This window comes from Syngnathus leptorhynchus, chromosome 9, assembly GCF_054491065.1.
Source record: "Syngnathus leptorhynchus isolate UIUO chromosome 9, UIUO_Slep, whole genome shotgun sequence".
Lineage (NCBI taxonomy): Eukaryota > Metazoa > Chordata > Actinopteri > Syngnathiformes > Syngnathidae > Syngnathus > Syngnathus leptorhynchus.
In genome coordinates this window covers 9793999-9809011 of record NC_141203.1, presented here as the reverse complement: position 1 = coordinate 9809011, position 15013 = coordinate 9793999, and the positions used below count along the sequence as shown (strand labels likewise).

Genomic DNA, 15013 nt, shown 5'->3' with positions numbered 1-15013 from the left:
CTATTTCTTAAAAACACACATATGTTCCTATAATCGTTTTTGTGTTTTTCCACGAAATGAGCATGTTTAAATTGGCTGCTCACTAACTTGGTTGACACAACATTGTACAAAAGGTCAATGATGTCAGAGTGTTTCCATCTCCGAAGAACTCATGCACAACTGCCACTATGAACCACCAAGAAGTGTCTAGCACAAACCAGCATTACTCCAAACTAAACCAATTCTTGCCAATTGGCTGTTTTTGATATCCCGTGTACTGCTTGGACTAGACAATTCTATCATGCCACAAAAACGCCATCACGGCACCTTATAAACTTCATCTAAGTGTCATATGAGAAAGATGCTAGAGAAGATAAATGAGTGTGGCGCTATAGCTGGTCAGAGGGGCAAGGATAATGAGGGCAAAGCCACCATCATTAAGCCAATGAGGGAGATGGATACCCAAGTTGTGGCCTTGCTTGGTCAAATGAAGAATTAAGAATCTGTATAAATGTTCCCTTTGGTGCAATTTGAACTTATAACTAATGTAACATAAGTAGGCAATATGCTTACGTTGCTGTGCATACTAACCTACGTAGTACTTTGAGGGCTTTATTTAAATAGAGTGGATCTTCTGTGGGGCAGCAATGCTGGCATATCCTGATTTGTGTGTGTGTATGTGTGTATGAGTATATGTATATATATATATATATATATAAGTCATATATATATATATATATATAAGTCATATATATATATATATATATATATATATATATATATATATATATATATATATATATATATATATATATATATATATATACCTATATATATACCTATATATATATATATATATAAGTATTTGACAGGTTAATGACAGGAAGGAAGAAGTAGGAGGTGTTACAGGAGACAGGTTAGCAATGCAATGTATCCCTACATATCTGAGACACACATGCACACATACATACACAAACATGCCCAGACTCATCTCCCACCAGCCGGCCACCCCTAATCGAGATAGAGGCAGATCGAAATGCCTGCAGATGACAAGGTTCGAATGGATTGGCTTCAATGCCCTTGTCATGTTGCTCCATCTGCACCAAACAGAGAGGAAGACAGATGGAGAGTGCTGGGCGGTAAAGAAAGACAGGTAGGAGAAGGTTAAGGGATGTATTCAAAAGATGAAATGTGCAAAAACATATTTATTTCAAAAAATGTTTGTTATTCAGTCTAAATACACCTTTACAGCATGTGACTTAAAAACATTGAACCAGTGTGTGTCGTGGAATCACTCACAGCTCGTAATGATTAGTTAACAATGACAGATCGCACCATACCCTTCCCCTTTGAAGATCAATATTCAATATCTTGAGATTAATGCTGTGTTTCCCAACCTGTATTGAGCCTAAACACTCATTTTACATCATCAAATCTCACAACACACCATGAGACAAAATGTCACAAAAATGTGTGGGTACTAAAATAATGATGAGCTCATCAGTTTTGGACCTGACCCTTTATGGTTAAAAGGTTTCAGCCAACTATGCTGATGTGATCATTATAAGCATCCCGGGTAAATGTGCTCTTTTTAATTCATTCAATAATTATGTCAGAAATACCATTGAGCTTATAAAAGCTTTATATGGCTAATTTACTGTTGGAGCGATGTATTTTCTGCAAGGTGATGCGGTGGCAAATGCTGAGAGGCAGGTTAATGTTGTTTCCCCTCTCAGACGGATTAATCACCTACCTACTACCTGCCAACATAATCTTTGTCAGGAGATAGGGAGACTCTGCCAACTGCTAAACTGCCAGACAGCAGGGGGAAGAAAAAGAGAGATGGCAGGAAAGAGAAATTAACCACATGAATTTGCTTAATACTTTTCAAACATTTTTGTCATATTTGCCTTGTATACGATACGTTTGTATTTTTTGTTGTTATCATTCATTGAGTAACAAACTGTACATTTTGGAGGTCAAATATGCGGGAACAAAAGTGAACACAAAACAGAGCCTCTCTAAAACGACATTTGAAATTGAGATTGAAGCAATCCCATTTGTTCCTGTTAGCTGGGCGTCTCTCATTGACATCGTCTGATGGGAGTTTGTCTTGGACGATGTCCTTCATTTCACCTCCCGAGGTCTCTCCTATTATCCCCTCCCCTATCCTTTCTTCCATACTGCTTTTCCTATGTTGAGATCATAAATTGCTGAATATGAAGCCTTGTTTCCAGTCCGTTAAACGCACCAGCCAATGCCAAGGGCCTTCCATCCCCTGTTGCTCCTCTGAAGGCACTTAGGTGGGGGGAAAAAAAAACACACAAAAAATTGCTTTTGTTTCAGTCATGTGTCATTCAAGCAGAAAAACTCAACAATAGCCTAAACAACTTCCCATCTCAAAGACGATGCCACTGTTACATTCGAACGGATGTATTGATTTTATTGTGCAGTTAAGATTCTTCAGATTCATTCTATTTCTGCGGTCTACTAAGCCTTCTGTCGACAACAGACAATATTAAACATTTGCCTACATCAAAGTGTGATCACAGGGACAATATCCATCAATCCAGCCAACCGTTTTATGTACTGCTCATCCTCTTTTTATTTATTTATTTTTTCCATTCATTTTTTTCAAGATTGGTATGTATGAACAATAAACTTACTCCATAGCCAAGAACCACATAAGTAGCCTGCAGACCTGTTCTAAAAATAGCTCACCACATGTAAATAACCAATAAAGGATGATATAGAAGATTTAAAAAATGACCAACAGTAACTTTAATTCATGGATGGCATTATGTGTTCCAAAATGTATTTTCAAAGTATGTCGACTAATGTTATTTTTTATTGTTAATACTTAACATTGTTTTCCTCAACTGATATTTGTGTCTGTGGCTGTAAGATGCAGAGTTGAACAATGACTGAGGTATGCATCATGCAAGAAGAGCAGAGTCATGGATTGTGAATCACCGCAGGCGGAGTAAACAGCAAACTGATGAAATGTGTGCATGGTGCAGTGGCCTGCTGGAATCTTTTTTTTTTTTTTTTTTTTTTTTCTAACAAACGTTTATCAAACAGTTGTTGGCAAAAGGCTGCAAAAGAGTCAAATGTCATTCACTTGATTCTTTAGAACTTTTTAAATATTGTGTCTCTTGTTATGAAACATTTCTTTTCTATACAAAGCCATTAGTGAGAAGATAAACAGTCGCGTCTGGTATTTTTTCTATTGAACCATGCTATGAATTCTAAGTGTATTATTCATTTTTATCCTATGCTTATCTATCCACTAATTGGTTCACCTGAGAAATATTTACACCGGACAGTACATCTATTTTTTTTGGAGACTGTTTGTGATGAAATTTTACTTTACTTTTTGTTTTCCAGAAATCTTATGAACCCACCGGATGGTTTCTCGCCCCCCCCCCACAAAGAGAATAATTTCTCGATGTTCCCAAAAAGAACAACAGGTAAAATACAAATGTTCACCAGGTTCTTTCCAAGCCTGGTAGAATTTCTCATCAAGTCATGCCTGGAGGCTATTTATGCTCTGTCTAAGCTTGGCAGCTGAATGTCTGCAGCTCTGCGATTATTGACATGTTATTTTCTTGGAGTAAGTTGTCATGGCCTAAATGTGAACCCCAGTAAAAGACAGGTGAAATAGATCATTGTTTGAATTGGCCTCTGTTGGTTGGAAAGTGGAATCGGCTACTGATTCACCCGCACGAGCTTAAACAAGGTGCTTTCGATCCCGGAGGAATTATTCATTTCCTTTTCAATGATCGCCCCATAGCTGTCATAAATTCTTGCAAAGACTCCATTAAATTCATGTAGGACACAGGTAATTTAATTCATAAAACCGACAAGATTACATCAGAGTTGTAATAGCCTAATGATGAAGCATGGTGTTTGAGTTAATAAGATTGCTTAATAGATGACTGAGGCCAGGCTATCACCCACAAGGCTACTAAGGAAACACACGACCATTTTCAATCATCTCTGGCTACCATAAGAGCCACGTCTAAGATTTACTGTTTGTTGGGAATCGTAATGTCAATGATGCTTTGATACAGTTGACGGTTGAGTCTCAGAAACTTCTTTGCTATCTGCTCTAGTGCATACACTCGAGCAGAAAATGGCCAGGTCTGATTTTTTGGGGGGGGTTGTTGAATTAAAATGCAGACACCACAACAACTGCCTTGTCACGCTATGCTTTTTCTCTTAATTGGATTTATATCAGCTGCATACCCCCATTCCTATTAGCCCAGCATATGAGTAATAATTATATGCTGAACAAATTAATTTTCATTCCCCCTTAACTGCTTTTTTTTTGCAATACTCGCATACTTAAACAGCTGTTTCAAGACCAAAATAAAGATGGGATTGTGAGGCAGTTGAATTCCAGTTAAAAAATACCTTCTCGAAGTTGCTAAAGCATAGCGTAGAGTAGCTACAACCAATAAACCTAATGAGAGTGATGCTGCCTCTTTTACAGCATGAAGATGCGACTCTTTCTGGTGTCCTCTGTCTGAACCCTCTGTTTATCTCTGTACATTTTCAAAGGAAGCAAGAGCTGCTGATTTGCATAATCTAGACCGTATTGGGCATGTGTGACTGTATTGGCAAGAGCGTTGACTTTTTCCCTGCATTCCCAAATCTAATTATCCCGTCTGGCCTGGGGACAAGGCCTACTCAGTGAGCAGGAGAAAGGAGTTGGTCGCAAAATGAAAATGAAACAGATATAAAGCAAAATTCAGCATCTGCACAGAATGAAAAATGTTTTATCAGAACTAGGTCACTATTTTTAACAGCCCCGTCCAATTTTTTGGGGAAGAGTCAACAGACTTACTAAATTTCTCACCAATATATTGATACCAATGTAAGACATTTATAATACAATATTAGGGCCCAAATGCAAACTATTACAGATGTTTCATTATGCAAGCTACAATGCGCTGGTTAGTCCTAGCCACAAAGTAAATGCAAACACTGTCAAGTCCAATCAAATGTTACTTCATGCTTCAAATTTACAATTTAAATTGCTCACGAACTTCCTCCACTTAAGAACTTCCATTCAAAGTTCTAAAAGGAGACCCCACAGACGAAGCAAGTGCAAACTGGCAGCGACAGATAGACGGTTAGTCAGCTTTATAAGCTGGAGCTTGGCAGCGTTTCGACGCACTTGAGTGCGTCGTTGGAACAAAGTCTCTCACTTAGGTATGCGGATCCACTCCTACCTCCTCTTTCCATCATCATAGCCTCCCTGTCATTAAAACTTTTAATTGACTCATTCACACCTGCTCATGCATTGCCTCATTTGAGACATGCCACCACCATGGAACAGATTATGCTGCATTCACTCACCTACGGGCCAAAATCACTGTCTCATTTATCAATAAAATGGACTGTTTTTTTTTTATTTATTATTATTATTGCAGTGTCTTGTTCATCACTGTGATTATCATCATCCGCAAATGTTTCACTTTAATTTGTATTTTTCCACCAATTGTTTTGGCTTGTTGCTTTTGACAAAACATTTTAGAGCTTAAAGACAATGTTTCAATGTTAATTTAATATTAATAATGGGCAAAAATATATGTTCTTTTACATTAACATATTTTTGTAGTTAGTTGGTCGCTAATTATATTACATGAGTCCCGCCTCATCATACAGGACGCTGACATGCCTCACCACCATCTTTCTACTACAGATACCCGAAGGAGACAAACTTAGTAAAAATAGTTCCTCAATTGCATTCTATTAGTTGAGTGCTATCTGGCAAAAATATTTACACACTGCCCCTTTAACAGCCGAAAAGATTAAGGTTGTTTGTTACTAATATAATCTAAATTCATTTAGAGGGAGTCAGGAGTGGTTCATTTAAAACCTTGCTCACCACGGGACTTTTTACAAGAGTTGGCATTCATGTCCAACACACTTACTGTACAATTAATAGCATAATAATTAATACAATACATCTCCGCTATATGTAGCCCAGGCTTCAACTTGTTTGTGGTCTCCAACCACACATCTTTTCCTTTTCGCCAGGCTCCTCCTTCATTAATAAAGGCTTAATCAAACTCACATTTCCTTTATGTAAATCATAACCTTTTGGAGCTGTCAGGAAATGAAACGTCTCAAAATATCCCACAGAAACAGGTCAATGGAAGTAAGTGGCCAGTTGTTAAGTGTCCAAATTGTAATCCACTGCGGACAGCGTGTCTCGGCAAGGTCTTTGTCAGCTATCACTATAACATTTTATTCTTGCGCTATTATTAGGCGCTAATGGCCTCCACCTCTTCTGGAAAATATGAATGAGCTATGCTATACTTGCTTTTTCACTGACAGCAACTATTCCATGAAATTCCATTTTTGCCAACCTTCTCCACAATTGTGTCTTTGCATTTTGTGACTAATGAGACTTCCCAGTGCCCTCTGAGTGTCAGAGGTCAAAATGCTAATGTGCAAGTGAATGTGTCAGCATGTATTTTGACAATGGAGAGGAGCAAACTGCCTATGTGTGTAAAACAACCTGCTCTGATGAAAAATATTATCATACTATAGACAACAATATTATGTAGCTGCCTGCCTTTCAAGTGATAAGATTTTTTTTTTTATCGACAACTGCAATAATTAATTGTTTAGTTTGTTAGAAAAACTGATAGATGACACTAAGAAGTATGAAAAAATATTACATTTATTTTTGTCTTTTTGAGACTTCAATTCTGTGTTCATTACTTTCTGAATGTGTCCTGGTTTGCTGTTCCACTTTCCAAACTTGCTTGGATTCCCTTTGAATCGATTATATTTAAAGACGTTCAATCGAAATCCGTAGCAATGGTAAGCCTCCAGTTAGGCTTACTTAAAAAAAAAAATCATACAATTTCTTACTACTTGTAAAAACACACAGGTGTGATTGGTCCTTTGATAGCCTGCAGCGGACAAAATCGATAAAAACAAAAAGTCTTGCTGCTATTTTCATACTCTCTGCCCTCCCTGGACCTCACACTAGAGATTAGTTCCCCTTGAGTGATCCTCGCTGTAGGAAAATGGCCTCATTAAGAGCCAGTGAAGCCACATTGAGGGCAATCTGACTCTGTCTCGATTAGGCTTCACAAGACCCTTAATCTGCCGTGTGCATAATGGACACTGGCTGTGAAACTGAAACTGTCCATGGTGCAGTAGGTCAGCACTGTTGTGTAATATCAAGAACAGAAGTCTTGTAACAGCCTACAAATATTTTTCAACTCTAGTACGATCTTTACGGATTTGTACTTTACTGTGTTATTTTGATATATTGTGTAAGATGACTAAATTTAAGTGGGTGAGACAAATGAGTTAAGGTCTGGTGGTTTATAATTTCAAAAATGATTGACATCCTCTGTGTATCTTTTAAGTCTGGATCCTCATGTTAGAGTACGCAATACGCCTTTGGCAGTAATATGCAGTGCACTGAGGTTCAAACTTATCTGATAATAGTTCCTTTAAGCCCTCTGCATCCTTGTGCCTTTCCAGATTGCTTAATTTGTCAACATGCCAAGCCCTTGCATATAATGCATAATTATAAAATGATGAATGTGTGCTCCAACTGCCCTATAGAACCTTTTCGTGCTGTGATAAAACACTGTGTAAGTTATCGGGCCGCTGAAGATGCTTCTTAAGGTTGTGTCACTCTGTATAGCAGTGACAGATTTGCTGTTGATCACCAAAAGAGTCTTATACTCTCTCGATCAGAGTGCATCACAACGGTCACACTGCGTGATCACAGATGAGTTATTGACCTCCCACAAAACAAAGGCTTTACAGCAACTGCAGCAATACATCAAATGCTCCGTGAAGGATTATAAAAATGGTGCAAGATGTTGATGAATTAAACAAAAGTCAAACTTCCATTTTGCTAAGTTGTGGTCTTTCGATTCAAAATGCATCCAGATCACAAATTCTACATAACGATCAACGTATGAGCCATGAAATGAAATTGAATATGAACAATGGGAATACTGGGAGGATATTCCACGTATATATTTGAAAAGAATGGCTTTGGAATAGTGGTTGGCGTCGTCAGGTTCTCCTTTTGCTTATTGTTCTGTCTGATATTCTTGATTGACTAAACTTGATAAACCAAATATGTTTGTTTATACAATAAAATGCTACGATACCCCTCCGGTACGATACGGCTACCTCAAATGACTTGATGCATGCCCCAGTAGATCTTAAGAACCCTATTAGTTGTTTCAATCTGATTAGATCGTCCAGATAAACATAGAGATTGAGCGCAGGGCCTCGCCGAAATTCAAATCCACTGATGATTAACTGTATTTTTCTGAATATAAGCTGCACTTAAAATCTGTTAATTTTCTCAAAAATCAACAGTGCACATAATGAATGGATGTCGAACTGAAATTGGATAAACTTTGACTCATTTGCTGGTCCGGTTTGATTTCCTTAATCTGCAGTAATGCATTTATAGTCCGTTGGGCCTTATAACCGAGTTCACCTTGTATGGAAATTTCTACAAATAGACCTGTTCATTGAGACTACGCCTTATAACCTGGGGCACCTTGTAACCCAAGGCGCCTTGATATATATATTCACATTTCCCAAAATAGACCTTTTCATTGAGAGTGCACCTTCTCATCCAGTGTGCCATACAGTCTGAAGCATATGATACTAGAAAACATGTTCAGGACTATTTATTCAGAGTTATGTGATTAACTCTATCATAAGTGACACATGTAAACTGATTCACTACTGTCAACATATTTATATGACCATAGAAAATCCGCAGTCCACTATGCAAATATTACCGAACCACAATGTTTGCTTCCATTGTTTGTTGCTTCAACCGTATGTGTTTCTTTGTATCCACATGTGCACATGTTAGGATTAAACCAAGCATATACTGTAGGTGCTTTGGCGTGTGTACATGCGCGAGGACTCCCCGCAAGGTGAACCCTGCTCAATTAGATAGAACAAATGAAATGTGTGTAATCCTCCCTGTTGGAGCGGGGACAGGTCCTGATCAATAGCTGCCTCTCTGGGCAGAGCTATTAGCAAACAGCGCCATGCCTAATAACTGAGCAATGACCTTTTAGTTTAATGCTTTCTGTCCCCAGCTCCTGAACTCAGCCACAATGCTTTGCGCTGTACGACAAGGAGAAAAGGTGAGTGTTGTTTTAGTAGTTTGTAAATATAATGCAGATTGATCACTGTCTTGCAGCTGGTATTGCTGTTCGTGAAGGCTGCCGAAAATAAATGCGACGGGGTCCTATATGGAAGTGATTCATGGTCCTAGGTTAAATTTATTTATATGCAGTCATCGTGTGGACAGAGGCGCTGACATTTTTATACGTGCCGTCATTTTCATCTTTCACGTCTAACCGTGGGTTATATATCACTTAAAAATGTTCATGGAAGACTTTTTCTCAAGCAGTATGCCTGTTTTACCGAGCACGTATATTCTCAGAAATACAAAAGCCGCATGACATGTATACTGTTTTACACTTTAACCGAATGTGAAGCTTGTGACATTAACATAGTAGCAGAATGGTTTTTCAAATTCCAAACCTTGTTCTTTCTTTGGATTCTTCTTGATTATCCGCAGCGTCTCTGTGGACGGGCTCTGTGTGAACGCTTTGCATGATGCAGCAGATGCACATCTCCATTATGGAACCCTGACTGAGACAATTCCACAGGATGTCCATCAAACTCTTGTTCTCTCTGATTTGCCCGCTCCTGCCGGGATGACAGAGGACAGTGAGGGCCGCAGTACCCCTGCGGTGAACTCGACTGCTTGCAGTCAAGCTGATACTTAGGAAACATGTAAAACCTGCATTTATCTTCATGATGAGTCTCTGAAATTTTGTTCAGTGATGTGAATCCCAGTTGAGGTTGTTCACAAAGGTTGAAGAGAATGCCGCTAGACTGGTGAACATGCTGCGTCTTTTATCCAAAGGTCTCATGGTGTTTGGATTTTAACTTGATTTACAATCTCAAATGAGAGAATTTTCCAGAACAGGTCTTGTGAGGGGTGATCAACAAACCCAAAATGTGAGTGATGATGTAAGCTAATCACAAAGATCAACTTTGGATTTTTGTACTTTGCATTTCTGTCCATTGTTAAATACTATCATCAAAATGTGTTTTGTGCAATATGCAAATGAGATGTGGCTATCACTTTTGGAGATTTTTTTTTTCTAATCTTTTCTGTAGAAGTTGCAGCACTGCACGTTGTCCTCTGGGTGAACCGACATTTATCAGAGGACAATTCATTTTCATTGTTTGGGATTTTGTAATAGTAGAAAATCCTCCCGTGTTTCTGAAAACCCAGAGGTACCAGAACATCACTGTCTTAAAATATTCGAGATGTTGTTGTGACATCTCAGATAAGAAAAATGGCAAAATTTAAAAACAGGAATGTATTCAACCCAAAGGACTGAGCTTTTGTTTTGACATTTTCTATTCCATCCCCACAACACATCGCAAATGTGAGCAATCAGGTTGGGACTTAAGCCACATCTTGATTGTGCAGGCAATTTGTTGTGCTTTAATGCTTTTTCTAAATAGCTGCATCAACTTAAATAAGTAAAAACAAATACACTGTGTCTCCAGAAATGTCCTATGATAAGGAAAATCAATTTATGATAGCCTGTTTGAGTTGCTAAATTAAATCACTTTTACATCGATGAAATTATTGTTAGTAATTGTCAAAAACAGGAACACTTTCTTTACGAATCATTCTTGCAGTTACAGTGTAGCAAAACTGTATTTAACAAATCCAAGTTGAAGCCAAAACACAACAGGCGAGAATTAAAGTGTGTGATTAGAGTTGACATTCACCCCTGAGATGATGGCAGGCAGGTAAACAGCTCTTTTGCCATCTGAGGAAAAATGTGTAAATTCAGCAGTCTTGCTTGAGGGATGCCTTGGGTTGTTTTCTGTTTTGTGGAACTAAATGAAAAGTAAGTGGGCATGGGCATGGGCATAACAGAGGTGTTCAAAGTAAGCACAATCTCAAATGCAAGATGACAATTTTAGCAAAATATGATAAAAGACCTAAAGAGTTATCATTGTTTGGCGTGGGGATTTATTTTTTACAAATCATTCTGAGCAGGATTGTAGAACCATGAATATGAACACCTTCATTCTGCATGTTATATGAGGAAAAAAAAGTCACAAATAGTGTTGATGATAGAAAATAAAGAAAAGTCTTCTCGGGAGAGGAAACGCTATTCTGTGCAATATTGTTCCAATTTTTCAATACTTTCTGACAAAGGTCATTTCTCAGCCACAATTTACAGCTGATCTTGATGAAACGGCCATGGATTTTCCTTTCATGTCAAAGCAAGAGATCTGTGGTATTATCTAAACAAAGAATCTTGAGGTTACTGGGGGTCATGGTGCATAATATTTTGCATGCTGTCAAATGAATTTCCTTCACTGATAATTTTATCTCAGCGCAACCAAATTTTTAAAATGACTCATTCATCTTTTCGGGATTCACCTATTACTCACCGTAAAACAAAATCTTGAGTAGACCTCAAATGAGATACAACAGAAGATGTTATTGATGTACGGTTGCCACTCGCCGATTCTGCGCATTCTTCATTCTCTACTTTTGTAAAAATACGAACACCCCCATTGCAGGACAAACCAAATCTTATACCATTAGATTATATTCTATACTCCATATCAGATCCAAATTGAAAGAACATTCCATTCCATTGAAATGTGTCGAGATGCTGAGAACACGTTAAAAAATGTTAACATCCAAAAATAAAAAGCACCAACACAGCTGTGATAATCAAATGCAATATATGTGTGTGTGTTGTCTGGGTAGTAACATCCAGCGGATTGAAACAGTGTCAGGTTTAGCAGCAGTAGTAGTGGCAGATGGGGATGAAAAAGCAATGATAACACAGCTGGTGCTGTACTGCAGCTCTCATTGATCACTAGAAAGTGTGCCATAATTTGTCCTGCAACAATCCTCTGTATATCTTCCTACTTTGCGTTTCCAGAAAAAAATCAGGTCTTGATTAACATGTCAGCGCTTGCAAATTACCACTGTACTGGCTCTGGCTACATCTTAACTGCTCAGGCCATTATGTATTTGGTTAAAAAAGATTGGAGTTAGCCGAAAAAAACTATTCACAATTATTGTAACGGTTAAACACATGACACAAAAATGCTATCCCAAAGGCGCTAACCAAAACAACAAAAAATAAGGTGTGAGGTGAAAGCAAACAAAAGCATAACAACAAAAGGAGAAGACAAGGGAAACGCGTTGCTTACGATGATTCACAGAGCGAACAAGAAGGGTTGCCGGGAAGATTCGAAAACTTCAGAGAACAGGGACAACAAAAAACAAAGACTATCCAACAGGGAGTAGAACAAAAAATGTCACTGGAGTGAGACAGGATGCAAGATGGCAATCAGATTCACACAATGGAACAAGAGGAACAATCTGGCGTCCTTCTGGTGCAGACGCGGATCTTAAGACCTCCCTGCCTAGTTGCTCACACTACCTAATTTCCTATGCTGAGGGGAGCCAAAAACATACGTTGGCACTGAATGACAGAAAAAACTCAGAACATGAAACGGACAGTGTGTTACCGTAATAATTTCCGTATTTTTCAGACGATAAGGAGCACCAAAAGTTCTTCAATTTTCACCTGTACTCTTTTGATACCACATTTGTGAGTCGAGCTGATTAGAAATTATATTCAAGTACCCTGATTTACCAATCTCAATTCTGACCTTTAGAGTCCTTCAACCTGTTTGCATGTACTTCACTGACTTCTATATCTGCATCATCACAATTTTTATTTATGGTTTATTTTGGGCATTAAGACACTGAATTGTTCTGACCTAACGACTCAGTTGTTGCCAATGCCGTTTCCCAGCAACAAGTTTCTAGACTCACTCCCGCAGCTGCTCCATTCGGAACATGCTTACCCTCCCTCCACGGACACCCCCCACCCCCACCGTGTCTCGGTATATTTGTTCTCACAGTCCAAGGGCTTGCAGCTTGGGTTAATTAGATATTCTCCACAGGAGGGAATGTAATTGTGAATCATCTGTATTAGAAAATGTCATAAAGCAGCAACCTGTATCTTCTAAACTCTGCCTTTACATCCAGCAAATATGAACATGGTTAGATAAATGAGGCTTGCTTACAAATTGACATGATCTATGATTCCATGAGAAGCGCAAATGGGCTGAAATATTATCTCCACTTTGAGGCGGGTGTAGGAGGGAAATTCCACTTATTGTTCTGGAATCAGCAAGCTGACAGATGGTGCGGTAAATGTGTGAATGCACGATCAGGTATGTATGAGGGGCAATGTGAACATGTGAAGCCATACAACAAAAAAATAGCTAAACCAACCTACCCCCCAAAAAAATATCTTTACCGTGAATATGTTTTGTCCTAATTCACATATCGCACGCTATTCGCCTGCATTTTTCCAAAGCTTTATTCAGTAATGACGGCAGTGTGCGTCTCTGCATATTCTCTAGCCATATTCCTCTTCTTCGGAGATGCTCAATGGGCAGCCGTCTGTGTCTGATAACAAAATCCTGCCAAACAGCAAAATCTGTTGTACCAGATTGTTATGATTCAAGTGTTTTGTTTTCACTGGAGGTTTGTGGAAATTAAGATTTGTTTTTATATAAGTGAGCCAAAATTAGGGGGCTTTCTTATGATGAACATTACTTTTGGCAAATTATTCCACCATGCACATCTGGACAATCTGCACATACATGAAGATTAAATCAAAATTTAGTCCACTATTTTATAGAAATACATGCATTCTATGCAGAGAGTTTGACATCTGTATTCTGCATATTAGATTTGTAAATATCCACATCCATGTGCGAGGAAAATATGCTGGAGTGTGAAATTTGCTTTATATATGTCTTTTTTTTTTTCTTATAAACGCAAACACACACAACTGTAAATAATCACAGATTTTTTACCATTATTTAATAACAGTTGTCCTATTTAAGTTTGCGGTTTAGCTCAACTGAACTTGTCACCAACCAATTATAGTGAGTCTCACATTTTTCCTCATCAAAGCCATATATGAAAAGTATTACATGCAAAAACGAAAAAAAAAAAAAAAAAAAAGGCAATTGGCATTATCACTCAGCAAAGTTTGCAGCCTATTGATTGCAGGAAGGTCACGATTTTACCGTAGTTCCGCATGAGGAACGCTATCGACTGCGGGGAGCTGCCGTGGATTGCAGCATTAAAGAGAAACGATGAGTGTGTCTGTCTCGTTATGATAGATGTTTGTGGGCTGCGGAGGAGCTAATTGGTCCTTGATGAGACTGGTGTTGCAGAGAGAAAATTTACCAGGCTAAATTAGCACATTAGCAGGGTTAATCAATGCAAGAACTGAGGTGTGCGCCTTACCTCTCTTTCGGTTTTTATTATCCTTTGTTCAACCACATTATATCAGTTTATTAGGAACCCCTGCACAATTGAATAAAACCGCCTAAATTGATGACGATTATTGCAACCACAATAATAATAAATATATTCGTAAAAAAAATGTATCCACACTGACTGTGTGAGACATGAATATCGAAGACTATATAGTCTATATATGACAACTCATATATGTCATGAGTTTATGTTTCAATTATGAACGGCCTTGTTTGTTCATGCCGGCGTCCAGATGTCGAAGTTTGTAGCTAATTTTACTGGTTTAGTTCATAAGACCGCATGTAAATAAGCAGCTGCCTATATTATGCATTTTAAAGAGATGAACTGTGCTAAATCATTCCTTTATGTTTGTAATGAGTATTAATGCAGACTTTTGTCATAAATCTTGAGAGCATAATTAAAAGCACTGCTCATATATTATAAGGTTATATATTTAATGTGTTGATGAATGAAATAATAGACAATAAAAAATTACAGTAGAATGAGAGACTGCAGTTAGTTCATGAAAGGAATGAGACCATACTGTTCCTGCTTTTCAGAAATGTCTCCACGGAGCCCCGCCCTCCAAATAGTATTACAGTATTT

The 15013-nt window shown here is 38.2% G+C and overlaps 2 long non-coding RNA genes across 3 annotated transcripts in view; one reads left to right on the top strand and one right to left on the bottom strand.

Moving 5' to 3' along the window:
- The window catches only part of LOC147051079 (uncharacterized), a 33744-nt gene extending 22532 nt beyond the window's left edge, over positions 1-11212 (top strand). For both annotated transcript variants that reach the window (XR_015067227.1, XR_015067226.1), the window contains 3 exons: positions 3367-3449; positions 9096-9143; positions 9584-11212. This is a non-coding gene — a long non-coding RNA (uncharacterized LOC147051079). The remainder of the gene's footprint in view (positions 1-3366; positions 3450-9095; positions 9144-9583) is intronic.
- On the bottom strand, positions 1244-11052 carry LOC147051080 (uncharacterized). The gene is made up of 3 exons (XR_015067228.1): positions 10819-11052; positions 9547-9714; positions 1244-2277 (listed from the first exon to the last, which is right to left on the bottom strand). It is a non-coding gene; the product is annotated as an uncharacterized LOC147051080 (long non-coding RNA).
- Positions 11213-15013: the final 3801 nt, after the last annotated feature.